Here is a 15235-nt window from a genome sequence, read left to right as displayed (position 1 = left end):
TCATCTCAGGTAGATCAAATGTTATCCCAAATTCCAGATTCACTGTGGACCAAGGATGGACAGGACACTGGATTAATGGCAAACGTAAGTCCCGTAATGGTAAATCTAAAAATTGGTAAGCAAGCTCCTAAAATTCCCCAGTACCCATTAAAACAGGAGGTAGAATTAGGGGTTTATCCCATAATTGAGCGATTATTACAGCAGGGAATTTTAGTTCATACAGCTAGTGTAGCCAACAGTCCCACCTTTCTTGTAAAGAAGAGTGGTGGGAGGGGTTATAGGCTGGTACAAGACCTTAGAGGGGTTAATAAGGTGGTAGAGAGCCAATTTCCCGTAGCGCCAAATCCAGCTGTCATTCTTATGCAGATCCCACCCAATGCAACCCATTTCACTGTCATTGACCTCTGTTCTGCTTTCTTCTCTGTACCTCTTCATCCTGACTGTCAGTACCTATTCGAATTCACATACAGGGGTGTACAATACACATGGACACGATTGCCCCAGGGTTTCATAGACAGCCCCAGTATCTTCTCCCAGGCCTTACACGACTGTTTACAATCTTTTCAACCTGCCAATGGATCTGTTCTAATACAATATGTGGACGATTTATTGTTATGTTCTGATTCGTTTATGTCATGTTTAAATGATACTAAACTTTTGTTGCTTCATCTCTCGCAAACAGGACACAAGGTTGCCAAGGACAAACTACAGCCATGCCAGTCCAGGGTTAAATATTTGGGAAACTGCCTAACTCAGGGGTTATGACATCTCACAAATGACAGAATCCAGGCCATACAGAACATGACACTGCCGCAGAACCAATAGCAAATTCGTACCTTCTTGGGAATGTGTGGATACTGCAGAATGTGGATCCCAGGTTTTTCTATTTTGGCCATGCCATTACAGGACTTAGGACCTCATTCAGAGTCGGTCGTTGCAGGCGCAAGGTCGTATGCCACCGATGTTCGCTAAACTGCGCATGCGTAAAGTTCGCAATGCGCATGCGCAAACTAGCTGCTACGATCAGAAATTTCTCTCTACTTGAACACAGCCAGGTCGGTAGTTTGAGTGACAGATTGAGGCGTTTGTGGGTGGTAACAGGGGAAGGTGCTTGAAAATGGGGGAGTGGAGATCCGAACGCAGGCATGCCTAATTATGCGAACGACGTTTTATGGGAGTGCATAATTAACAAAGTAGTGTCATGGCACACGTGACATGGGTGGTTTGCACACTGACCTGATCGCAGTGCTTAAGAGAGTGTATGGTCAACCTTAAGCTCTACGACCAGTTCCGATGGTTCCCGATGGTCTCGATTAATCCTTATATGCCCGGAGATGACATGTAATGCATACGAGAAGGGGGCGTATTTTTTGGACTTCCGACCGCTTCCTCCCCTTGGTCGGCCAGCTACCGATCCAATAATAAGGACGCAACTTGCGAGTGCATCATTTTCCCATATGACTGACTCTGAATGAGGTCCTTAGTCTCTTCCTCAAAGCCCGATCGTGTCATAAACACAGAGGAATCAGAGCAGGCTTTCCTTAATCTTAAGGATAGTCTGACAAGAGCACCTGCATTGGGAATACCTGATTATGAAAAACCTTTTGATTTGTATTGTACGGAAGCCAATGGTTGTGCAGCAGGTGTCCTCACACAAAAACATGGTGAAGCCAGTAGGCCCGTAGCATACTACAGTGCACAATTGGACACTGTGGTAAGATCACTCCCAACATGTTTAAGAAGTGTAGCAGCAACTGCTCTATTGGTCAATAAGAGTGAGGATGTGGTACTAGGCCATGATATGATTGTCTATACTCCCCATGCTGTATCTGCTTTGCTAAACTCTGCCCAAACCAGACATGTCTCCTCAGCTAGGTTCACAAAATGGGAACTAGCCTTAATAGCACCTGCAAACATCACCATCAAAAGATGCAGTACGTTAAATCCAGCTACGTATTTACCATATGTGCAACATGATGCACAAAGGGTGGAGAGAGGTGAGCCGCTGGCAACAGGTGTGTTCTGCAGGTATATTGATGCACTTTATTGTATGGAATATCTGAATCAAACCTTTACTGCAAGACTTGACATACGGGATACACCTTTAGAAAATGTAGTTGTGACATTTTACACGGATGGGAGTTGTCATAGACAAACTGACACTGGAGAGTTAGGTACAGGTTATGCTGTGGTAAATGATGAGGATGTTATAGAAGCCGAACCTTTAGGCCCACCACACTCGGGCCCAAGTGGCGGAACTGGTGGCACTAAAGAGAGCATGTGAATTAGCGGAAGGTAAATCTGCTAATATCTACACTGACTCTAGGTACGCCTTCGGGGTAGTACACGATTTCGGTGCCTTATGGGGTCTGAGAAAATTTATGACAGCAGCAGGCACACCAATTGCACATTCCAAACATATAAAAGGACTACTAACAGCAATCCAATTGCCAAAGGCAGTGGCAGTAATTAAGTGTAAAGCCCATACATGTGAGGATGATCCGGTGTCACTGGGCAACAACAGGGCAGACGAAGCTGCAAAATGGGAAGCAGGGATATAAATGAATGTACCAACTGAACAAATCATTACTTTTCAAACAATTGATATGCTGAAATTAATTGAGATGCAAAATTTGTGTTCTATCCAGGAAAAGTCAGTCTGGAGGTCCAAGGGATGTGGGCAAGAGTCCTCTGGACTCTGGAGAGACGGACAAGGTAAGCCAGTGGCTCCCAAGGCATACTACCCAAGCCTGGCTGAGGCAGCGCACGGTCTGACTCATCTGGGAAAGCAAGGTATGTGTAAATTGGTGAGAGCATATTGGTGCGCACCAGGTTTTTCTTCTCAAGTGGAAAAGAGAGCAATGTCCTGTCTGACCTGCTTGAGGAAAAACATTGGGAAAACGATCCCTACCGAACCATCCCACATTCCTCCGACTGACGGACCTTTCCAGGTAATACAAATTGATTTCATCCAATTACCACCCTGCAGGAATCTCAAGTATGTATTAGTGTGCACTGATGTGTTTTCCAATTGGGTTGAGGCATACCCAGCTGCCATTAATACTGCTGCATTTACTGCCAAGTAAATTGTTCAGGAATTTGTATGCAGATACGGTATCCCTAAAATTATCGAGAGTGATAGGGGTACTCATTTCACAGGTGATGTTTTTCAAAATATGTGTAAACTGATGGGTATTAATAGTCGACTTCATACCCCCTACCGACCGCAAGTGAGTGCCAAGGTGGAGAGGATGAACGGCACTATTAAAAATAAATTAAGTAAGATCATGGCAGAAACTGGAGTAGGATGGTCAGAGGCATTACCGTTAGTCCTACATAGCATAAAGACCACTCCTAGACCCCCTCTAAATCTGTCCCCTTTTGAAATACTGTTTGGTAGACAACCTCATTTGATTATAATTCCGCAGGAAGATTTGAAAGGTAACAACGAGGTAACTGTAAGGTATCTTATATCAATGAGTAAACAGTTAAAACAGCAACAGCAGAAACTGAAATTGTCCCTTGTTAAACAAACTGTCATGATGTTGCACCTGGAGAATATGTTATGATCAGAAATTTATTGCGTTCAGGTTGTTTGACTGATCATTGGGAAGGTACGTATAAGGTGTTGCTGACGAGTACCACATCTTTAAAGGTGGCCGAGAGAGATACCTGGGTCCAGTCAACTCAGTGCAAGAAGGCCAACCAACCGGTGGAGAAACAAGGTGGGGACGAGGCTGATAGCATGGAGCTGTCAATCGTGAGCTTGTTCCGGGATGGTTAAAAGGTTGCAGTGAGATATCTGAACTAAAGAAATTTGCAGGCCCTTGCTACGGCAATGGACTGGTCTGCTGTGTTCATTTGTATTCTCTTCCAGAGTTTCCATCATCCTGGTTTGTTCAGGGATCTCTGGTTTCTGTGACGGGGGACCGATAGAGGAGATGGGAGCTAATGGCAGAATTGATGGAGTGGAGTCGAGAGGAGGAGTGCTATGCCAATCAGGGGAGTGTCTGACCAATCTTAGTACTGTAATTATAAAGAGATCTGCTATTTTGGATACTCAGAGACAGTGTGAAGGTCTATCATCTGAGGATTATTGTATGTGTGAGTTCTGTGGGTCCGTAGTCAACAAGAGATGCATCCAACAGTGTCAACCTAAATATAACCAGTATTGGGGTGGGTATCCTTTAGAGGATTATCACACCATGGTGGGCTAAATTTTGAACCAAACCGACTGTTGGGTGTGCTCTCACGTGCTCCAAGGACAACATAATGTAGGATTAGTGCCATTCCCATTAAATATCTCTGAAATTTTAGAATTGCAAAAAGGGAAGACACTGGATGGAAAATTTCTTAATACCAAACCACCCCATTTTAAACTCCACCAGTACCAGGCAGATAAAACACTTATATGTTTAAACATCACCAACTGCAATGAACCAGGAAGTTGGGAAGTGACTGGGAATAACCACACGATGACCTTCTCATAAAGAGCTGACCGTGAATTATGAACTGTTACGCAAAATTAGGTCAGGTGGAAGACACTTCCGGTATAAATATACACTGAGTAACACCAAAGAAATGATTGGTAGAATATCAGAAGGGTACTGTGCTAAGGTTATACAACCCTGAACTAGAAGGTACCATCGTATATATGTATAATATATAGACATGCATAAAATGTGTTATTAAAATGTTATTTTAAATAATGTAAGTTCCTATTCCCACTCAAGACTTCCTTTATAGGATTGGTGCATCCCCACATCTTTCCCATGGTCCCCCAAGATCCGCAGTGTGCGTAGAGGGGTACTTTTATGTCCCCTCCTAGAGACACATTATTGATGGATTAAGAACCACCTTGTGCCATCCCATAATATAACATTAAATAATATGTCTAAATGTAAGCCTAAATTAATTTTAAGATCAGAGTATGATAGCATGTTGTTTGCTATCAAAGGGTGGACTGTCGAAGCCGGATAATTGGCTGAGACAGGATCGGTTTAAAATTAGATCGGGGTGACGCCATTTTGCGACTGGCCGCCCAGCGCCATTTTAGTGAAACTCGCCATTATAAGTACATACAACGATGCTATTATTTAGCGTTGTGTGATTCCCACGCAATAGAAAGAAGTTAAAAGTCCTCACCATGTAAATACAGACAGTCATTAAAACATATAAAATGATTATCCCTGCAAAACACGTACCACGGTGTACTCCACAAAACACATCTCACAACGCTAACTAGCGTCTTTTCCCAATTCCCCGATACTTAAACACTGCACACTTACATAAAAGGTTCCCTAGCATTAAAGTGTAATATCCAAGGTTTATGCAGTAATTATTAATGTTGTGTAATAAAGGTTATTTGATATCTAAGGTTTAGTACATGGTAAGCAGACCGTGTTTGGTGTTGTACTGATCCACTGTGTCTCCACAGATTTCCGGTATCATCGGTGAGAAGATCGCAACATGCGTCTGCAAACTATGGACTGTAGAGAGTTAAAACATTAAAATGTACTCTGTAATGTTAGCAGCTTAGATTAGCATGCAGCGGGGAAAAAGGACACAAAGGGTTGTTAGAGGCTGTTTGTGTCCATTCGAATTGACCTATGAACTATCCTGTAACAGAAGCACCTTTAAGAAGAACCAATGGAATCATGTCAAACTTGTCTATTGTATTGCCTATCCCTGTAAGAGTATATATGTGCGCTCTCTGACCCCAGTCTTGAGTCTTCTTGCTGTGCTGTTGACGGAGGTTTCTAATGCTGATGCCGGTATCTGGGCCCACAGCGCGTGTGTATATAACAACTGTACCTTGGGTCTGTATGATTTATTTGCGCTAATTGTCTTTAGATCACAGCATGTAACCATCTGTTTTTATATTGAATAATAACTTTCTGTGCTTTGGAACCACATTCAAAGTCTGAAAGCATTTATTTACTGTATGACTCATTACGCTAAATAGCAACAATTTTAGAAGGTATAGACAGGACTGCATAGAGGTTTTAATTAGGTATCGATAGTACTTAGGACCATTTATCATTACTACACTCTTAAAATTAGCTTTATATATATATTATTAAGTATGAGCACTGGTGCCAAAGCTTATGCTGCCGCCATCCTTAGGAACATGGTGCCACAGCTTATGCCAATCCTACTGTAATGTGGAATCAGAGCTGGATCCAGCACATCAGATTGGGTGACAGACACCCGCAGGGTCCCATATACCACAATAATCATAGTTGTATATTCTTAGACACATCCAGCCTGATGTTGTGACACAAATAAGCTCTGACATGTGGGTCACGGTTATTAGTTCCCAGCTTTTACCGTTCTGCATTATTTGTGAATTCACATTTTGCTGACTTTATGGAACAGGCAAATTCATTCTCTTGTATGGTGCATTTATGGTAGGACTGGGAACACTTAAGTCAACTCGGCTGGAGAAATGTGCAATAATCTTCAGCCCAACTCCAATGAGGCAAATTTTATTCACAAGAGTTTTTTTATTTTAGTATCTAGTTGTCTGAAGGATCAGTGTATAAGCTGTAAATCAGATATAGGAGACAGTGATGTTACCGAGAGCAGCCGGTAGATATAACAGGTCTTTTTCTGCCCATCTCGCCACACCTGCGCCATTGCCTGCTCATCATTATCCAGGTTCCAGTCTGGGTCAAACATCACCAGTCTGTTGGCTCCAATCACATTGAGACTGCAACCCCCGGCCTTACTGCTCAGCATGAAGACAAACTCCGGGCTCTGGCAAAAACAAATCACATAAAGTTATGGGATCAGAGCCGGACTCATTCTCAATTATAGTACATGTACCCTGGCAGACAGGACAAGCTGGCACAATAGATGGATTACAATAAATACCAGTGCAAATAAGCAATAGCATAGGACCTATTCACCACATATTCATACCGTACTTACACTAAGTGACACAGGAGGGAAGAATACTGTGCTTACACTAAGTGACACAGGAGGGGAGAATACCGTACTTACACTAAATGACACAGGAGGGGAGAATACCGTGCTTACACTAAGTGACACAGGAGGGGAGAATACCGTACTTACACTAAGTGACACAGGAGGGGAAAATACCGTACTTACACTAAGTGACACAAGAGGGGAGAATACTGTACTTACACTAAGCGACACAGGAGGGGAGAATACAGTGCTTACACTAAGTGACACAGGAGGGGAGAATACAGTGCTTACACTAAGTGACACAGGAGGGGAGAATACCGTACTTACACTAAGTGACACAGGAAGGGAGAATACCGTACTTACACTAAGTGACACAGGAGGGGAGAATACCGTACTTACACTAAGTGACACAGGAGGGGAGAATACCGTGCTTACACTAAGTGACACAGGAGGGGAGAATACCGTACTTACACTAAGTGACACAGGAGGGGAGAATACCGTACTTACACTAAGTGACACAGGAGGGGAGAATACCGTACTTACACTAAGTGACACAGGAGGGGAGAATACAGTGCTTACACTAAGTGACACACGAGGGGAGAATACAGTGCTTACACTAAGTGACACAGGAGGGGAGAATACCGTGCTTACACTAAGTGACACAGGAGGGGAGAATACCGTACTTACACTAAGTGACACAGGAGGGGAGAATACCGTGCTTACACTAAGTGACACAGGAGGGGAGAATACCGTGCTTACACTAAGTGACACAGGAGGGGAGAATACAGTGCTTACACTAAGTGACACAGGAGGGGAGAATACCGTGCTTACACTAAGTGACACAGGAGGGGAGAATACCGTTCTTACACTAAGTGACACAGGAGGGGAGAATACCGTACTTACACTAAGTGACACAGGAGGGGAGAATACTGTGCTTACACTAAGTGACACAGGAGGGGAGAATACCGTACTTACACTAAGTGACACAGGAGGGGAGAATACCGTGCTTACACTAAGTGACACAGGAGGGGAGAATACCGTACTTACACTAAGTGACACAGGAGGGGAGAATACCGTACTTACACTAAGTGACACAGGAGGGGAGAATACCGTGCTTACACTAAGTGACACAGGAGGGGAGAATACCGTACTTACACTAAGTGACACAGGAGGGGAGAATACCGTACTTACACTCAGTGACACAGGAGGGGAGAATACTGTACTTACGCTAAGAGACACAGGAGGGGAGAATACTGTGCTTACGCTAAATGATACAGGAGGGGAGAATACAGTGCTTACACTAAGTAACACAGGAGGGGAGAATACTGGATTCAGGGCCTGATTCAGACCCGCTCGCGAGCGTTGAGCGCTGGCAAGCGGGTCGATGTTGGCCAAGTGCGATGTGCACGACGGAGGCGGCTCCATCGTGCGCATGCGCGAGACCCGAATAACGACGGCCAAGCCGTCGTTATAGGTCTCTCACCAAAGGGGGTGTGCTGTCGATGGTGATTGCCCATGGGAATGCCTACCGTCTGGGGCCGGCCCCACTGACATCACTAGTGATGTCAGTGGGAGTGCTTTTGGCTCTGATAGAGCCAAAAACACTCCAGGGCTTGCAGCAGACGAGACGCTACCACAAGGGTCTCGTCGCAAGCCATCATTTTGGCCGCTCGCTATAGCTGTGGGTGGTCACCCAGAGCTATGCGAGCGGCCAGGAGGCCGCTCTTAAATTCAGAGGGACGGCCCTGATTCAGAGTGAGCGCTCTGTCAGACCGTCTGGCTCTGAATCAGGGCCTCAGTGCATCAGATTGGGTGACAGACACCCACAGGGTCCCATATACCACAATAATCACAGTTGTATATTCTGAGACACATCCAGCCTGATATTGTGACACAAATAAGTCATGACATGTGGGTCACCTGATTATTAGTTCTTACTAGGGAGACCGCCCCCTGTTGACCCACAAGTCAGAGAACGTAGCCAGTGCCCAAATATTTTACAAACATCTATGAATCAGTCAAAGGGCCTGAATTTATCTCTAGCGCCACAACCCAAATATCACACACAGGACATACCGAGGGGTTGTTAAATTTCTCCACTATCTTTGCTCGCTTCTTAATAGACATTGTTCCATCCAGACGTAAGTACAAATACCTGGACAGCAGAGATATCGCTTAAAGTTAATTCACAGAAGGATAACTCCAAATAAAACAAGTTCAAAGTATTTGGCATGTGTCCCTCAATGTGCTCACTGTTCCACAGACATGGCACAGAGCGACTGTACACACACATCACAGAGCGACTGTACACACACGTCACAGAGACTGTACACACACCGGCGTCACAGAGACTGTAAACACGCGCGTCACAAAGAGACTGTACACACGCGCGTCACAGTGATACTGTACACACACTTCATAGGAGCGACTGTACACACAGGCATCACAGAGAGACTGTACACACACGTCACAGAGCAACTGTACACACACTGGCATCAGAGACTGTAAACACAGGTGTCCCAGAGTGACTGTACAGACACATCACAGAGACTGTACGTAGGGCATCACAGAGCAACTGTACACACACCGGCATCACAGAGACTGTACACACAGGTGTCCCAGAGCAATTGTACACACAGGCCCTCCAGATTGTACACAAACTGCACAGCTCGACTGTACACATACACAAGAGTGACTGCACATACATACACACACACAAAGCACAGAGCGATTATACACACACATGGCATAGAGTGACTGTACACACGGAACAGACAGGCTGTATACACTGTACAGAGACTGTACACACACAGCGACTCACACACATTTTGCATCTTTCCCTTCGATCAGACAGTTCCTGGGGCAGAGAGTGTGAACTGCAGTGCGCTGGCGGCACAGACTAACTGTACATACACCTGGCCCAGGGCATCTGTACACACACTCACACGCACCATAGAGCGACTTTACAAAAACACACGGCACAGAGACTGTACACACATAGGGCCTGATTCAGACCCACTCGCGAGCGGCTGTCCGCTCGCAAGTGGGTCGATGTTCTGCACTGAGCATGCGCACGACGGAGGGAGCTCCGTCGTGCGCATGCGCCAGACGCGACGAGCGAAGGACTTTCCTTCGCTCGTTGTGTCTGATCAAAGGGGGCATGCTGTCGATGTTGATTGACAGCACGCCCCGTTTGGTGGGCGTGCCTCCCTGACGGGGGCGTTCCTAAGGGAACGCCTACCGCCAGAAGCCGGCCCACTAACATCACTAGTGATGTCAGTGGGAGTGATTTTGGCTCTGATAGAGCCAAAATCACTCGGGGCCTTGCGGTTGAAAACCTCAACCGCAGGCTCCGGCTCGCAGTTTCGATGGTTGCGATGGTCAAGACCATCGCGGCCATCAAACTGCACGCTCGTATAGGCTGTGGGTGGTGACCCACAGCTATACGAGCGTCCAGGAGGACGCTCCATAGTTATGGAGGATGGCCCTCATTCAGAGCGTGCGCTCTGCTCAGAGCGTACGGCTCTGAATGAGGGCCATAGTACAGACAGACTGTGCACACACATTTTGCATCTTTCCCTTCGAACTGACAGTTGTCAGAGGTGCAGTCCACTAACGGATGCTAGCAGGGAAAAGGAGGAGAGTGGGTGGCATTTTATTACCTCCTCGTTCTGCAGAGTTTCTCAAACAAGTCCAGTGTCTGCGTGTAGTTAGAGACCAGGACAACCTTGTCGCTGCTTGTACTCCGGGTTACAGCCAGGATATAATCCAACACCAGCATTTTACCTGGAAATAAAACACTTACCTGAGTTACTGGGTCTGATAATAAGATAATTAGATTTACTCTGCCTGATTCCAGTATGAATGTACAACCTCTGAGCGGCGCTGCTCACATGGAAGAAGGCGGAAGCAAACCTTCAGCTCACCTGATAGCTGAGGCTCCACAGCCTTTGTGCTGTATCCAGGGGGGAAGAAGTTCAGAGCCCCCTGAAAGCCGTCCTCTTCCTCCACACACTTGTCATAGATCAGAGCGGGGTCTGCAAAGTAAACACAACGATCATTTGTGGACAAACCCCCATTGAAAATGCTGCTGCTGCAGATGGGGGTAGACCGTTCCTCCACACAGCATCTGACACCAAGGAGCTTAAACAGAGGGCCTGATTCAGAGGCGCTCGCAAAAAGCGAGCGCTCGCTCTGAATCAGGGCGGGCGCAGGTTTTTTTAGTTGTGGTCTCTTGGCCGCTCGCATAGCTGTGGGTTAACACCCACAGCTATTGCAAGCGGCCACGATGATGGTCGCGATGGTCTTGACCATTGCGACCATCAGGCTTGCGACGAGACCCTTGTGGTAGGGTCTCGTGGCCACAAGCCCCAGAGAGTTTCTGGCTCAAATAGAGCTGGAAGCTCTCTCACTGACATCACTGGTGATGTCAGTGGGGCCGCCCACAAACGGCAGGCGTTCGCATGGGAACGACTCCGTCTGTGAAGCCATCCCCCCGCCACGCCTACAAAATGGGGCAAGCTGTCGATCAACATCGACAGCCGCCCCTTTTGTAGTGAGTCCCGGAGCGAGACACTTTTTGCGCTCGCTCCGGGGCTCGCGCACGCGCAGTTCACATGCCGTGCGTGCGCACTGGGCCACCATCGACCCGCTTGCGAGCACAATGCGCTTGTGAGCAGGTCTGAATCAGGCCCAGAGTACTATACCATCGTAGCGTATCTTGCATGGAATCCCTCTGCACGTGCTAATGTGCATGCACCCATGACGTTCATATGCCTGCCTGCGGTGGCCTGCTCCTGGATATGCGCTCTAACATAAGCCACGTACAGTAAGGGCGTGCTCACATAAATCTGAACATATGGTTCCTGGAGAAGCCGGGTCATTTGCGGGGGGTCAGGTGCTATTACCCGATGATGATGGTCATTGGCTCTAGCACAACACTCATGATTGGCTGTTAGGAAACACTCCTCTAACACTGATTGGTGCTTTCTTCGTCACTAGAGCATGGATATTGCATATGAGGGCATTTAAGCATATTTGTTTTTCTCTAGATAGGGACTGGTTTCTGCTGTATTAGAGAGATTTCAGCAGTTTCATTGATATCTAATAGTAAGTGCATATGTTCCACATAAAAGAAAAAGGTTTATGACCTGGGCATAAGTGGAACGTTCGGGTCTGTGTTGTTTTCCTGGCGTAATCCAAACGCATATGCTACTTTTATCGACCTGAACTCATCCTGAACTCTGCATATGGGTGGAAATACGATCTCTCTACTTGCACTGTTTAAAGGAATAATTTGTGCCCATGCACCAGCCCCCAGGTGTACTCTCTATATGCAAGAATCACATTCTGGGCACGCAGATGAGGAGGTAAAGATGGAGGGTACAATTCCCACGCACACAGCACCCGATACTGCGAGTATTACCTATGTGCAGTACTCACGTCCTGTCACTGCAGATGGGGGAAACAGTTCCTGCACCCAGCAGCTTACACTAAGAGGTATAATTACTAAAGTGAGAGGTTTGAGAAATGGAGAGGTTGCCCATAGTAACCATATTGTACAAAGGCGGAAAAAGAAAACGTTTTTTCTGGGGGCACAAACACGGTCATATTTAGCTGGTCGATATAAACGATAACAAAATAGGTTATGGTTTGATCGTTTATATCGTCCATATTTTAGCCCCTACCAACCCCCAAACGACGGACGATACGCGGGCACGGATGGACGATAGCGACCATCGCCCGTGCATGCAGTCCAACCTGGGCTATATCGACCAGGTTACTATAGGGACCCGCGATCAACCGTTTAGTCATTTAGGGGTTGGTGCTGTCCTGGATGTTCGATAACGATCAGAAAACAATATCTTTATCGTTGTTTGATCTGACCGTGTGTATGCACCATTAGTTTCATCTGTTAAAAACAGTTATGTTGCATTATTAAAAAAAACATATATTTTCAAAATGTAAAGCACATACAGAGAATCACAAAAGGAAAATGATAAAGGACGTCAAAAATTGATCATAACAGTTCCCCAGGGCAATCATCCCTGGGATTTTGAAAATATAGGTTTTGTTTTAATAATGCAACATAACAAAAACGGTTTTTAACAGATGAAACTAAGTTTGTGCCCCCAGAAAAGAGAGAGTTCTCTTTTCCCCTTTGTGCCATATCGTTACCAAACTCTAGGGGAGCACCACCAGCTTTATATGTTGCTGGTATTCACACGTTGGACATATAGGACGACTCATCTATCGTTTTTGTGATGAAATATTATACTCTGGCTATGATTATATTCAATTGCCTGTTCGGAGACACTCCCTTTGCTTCTGCCCATAGTAACCAATCAGATTCTACTTAACATTTAACTATCACCTTCTAAAAGAGAATAGCTAGAATCTGATTGGTTGCTATGGGCAACATCTCCACTTCTAAAAACTCTCCCTTTAGTAAATATACCCCTAAGTGTGTTCTTAATGTGCGATACTCCGGATAGATGTGGCCACACTGCATGCCCAGAAATAAATGTGCGCATTCAGACTTAGCCGCATCGTTCCTATCCATCGGCCTGTGAGAGTCGCCATCATCACCATCAGCGCAATTGCACCAGTCCTATATCTGTGGCTAGAGAGCCGTCTGATATACGCTTAGTTCTGAAAAGCCTGCAGTTCTGCCTATACGCTCACAGCACTCGCTGGGAACAATTAGCCTACATGCGAATGCCCAATTGCTGTCCAGTTTCACCCACAAGTGGAGATGCGCATGACCCTGAATGGCCTGTAGCTGCTCGGCGTTATGTATGCTCAGCTATGGAGCACGCACAGTACGTAGGATTGCTAAGATCCATCCCCAAAACAGATTTACATGCAATTCCAAGTCAGCCCCTGAATGTATTCTCTAAGTGCAGTTCTTATATTCTGGCTTTGTGAATAGGGATATACAGTTCCTGCACACAGCACCTTACACTGAGTGTATCCTCTTTGTGTGGTACTAATTCTGGGGTCCAGTCTGAGTCAGACGCAGCTGCGTCCGTGTCTTTTGCTGGTCGCCCGTCTGCGACTATGCAAAGGCCGATACAAAGCCCTTCCCTAGTGTACATCAGTGTGTACGAACGTGCAAGGACCCACTATCCGCGTCTGTAGATGCTGAATACCGATTGGTGCACACAACCCACCAATACACCCGTGACACTCCCATAACATGTCCATCGGACGGACCACCCCTGTGCGTCTATATTGCCACCTCCCAGTCACCGTCCAGGAATGTCCAATACACTTCTGTGTGTATGCATCTGACTGCAACTGTGACTCTTTACAAACGCAATCTAGACATATGCACGGTGCCACTTAAGACACATGCGCAGCTACGGCCGACATCACCAGTGCGTGCAACTCAGAATCAGGCCCTCTGGCTGTGTAGAGTAATACAGTTCCTGCACAAAGCACTTGACACGGAGACTCACTTTTCTATGTGTGTTATTCTGGAATTGCACATGGAGTATACAGTTCCTGCACAAAGCACCTGACAGTGTATTCTTATGTGCGGTACTTACGATTACAAAGCTTTTTCAGAGAGGTGATGGAGGACGCTCATTTTGCCTGATGTCAGCTCCTCTGCTGGTTTTGCTTATTTTAGGAATAGTTTGTATAGTTCGGATTGCAGCGGCGTCAACCTGGAACACACAAAGTCGTCAACCCTGTATGAGCGTACAAGAGCCTTGCCTAGTGTGCAGGAACAGACCCCCACTGGGGCCTGTCCCTAGAGATAGATTTATACATGGAAATATTTACCTGCAGCAAACCACTTACCGTATTCTATCTTGACAGGCAGGTTATGCGGCACCACCCCAGGAATGTTTGGGCATCTCTATGGTGAGGAAGTAGCGGCAGTGCCACATAGACTGGAGGCCCTGGCACAAGAGATAGATTTATACATGGAAATATTTATCTGCAGCAAACCCTATCTTGACAGGCAGGTACTTGGAGAGGATATCGGATGTTCTTCTTATGAGACACCTAGAACATGTAATAATCTATGTTCCAATCATATAGGATACAACAAATATAACGCAGACAGCAAACACCCCAGACTGTATAAAGATAGAGGCTCAGACACACTAGAGGCGGAGCCAGAAATTGGCATGTTATGCGGCACCTCCCCAGGAATGTTTGGGCATCTCTATGGTGAGGAAGTAGCGGCAGTGACACATAGACTGGAGGCCCTGGCACGCATTCAGTATGAAATACCGGCTGCCGCATGGCCGGCAGTTCGATTCCTGGCAGCGGCAGCCTGACAAAAGAGCAGAGC

General features: G+C 46.2%; 1 pseudogene; it reads right to left on the bottom strand.

Annotated features, from left to right (window-relative positions):
* LOC148474641 (DNA repair and recombination protein RAD54-like) overlaps window positions 1-15235 on the bottom strand; it is a 50548-nt pseudogene that overhangs the window by 10885 nt on the left and 24428 nt on the right.

Source organism: Taudactylus pleione, unplaced genomic scaffold (genome assembly GCF_031769625.1).
Source record: "Taudactylus pleione unplaced genomic scaffold, aTauple2 ptg000824l, whole genome shotgun sequence".
NCBI lineage: Eukaryota > Metazoa > Chordata > Amphibia > Anura > Myobatrachidae > Taudactylus > Taudactylus pleione.
Note: the sequence above shows the minus strand (reverse complement) of the source record. Positions and strands in the feature narration are given on the sequence as shown.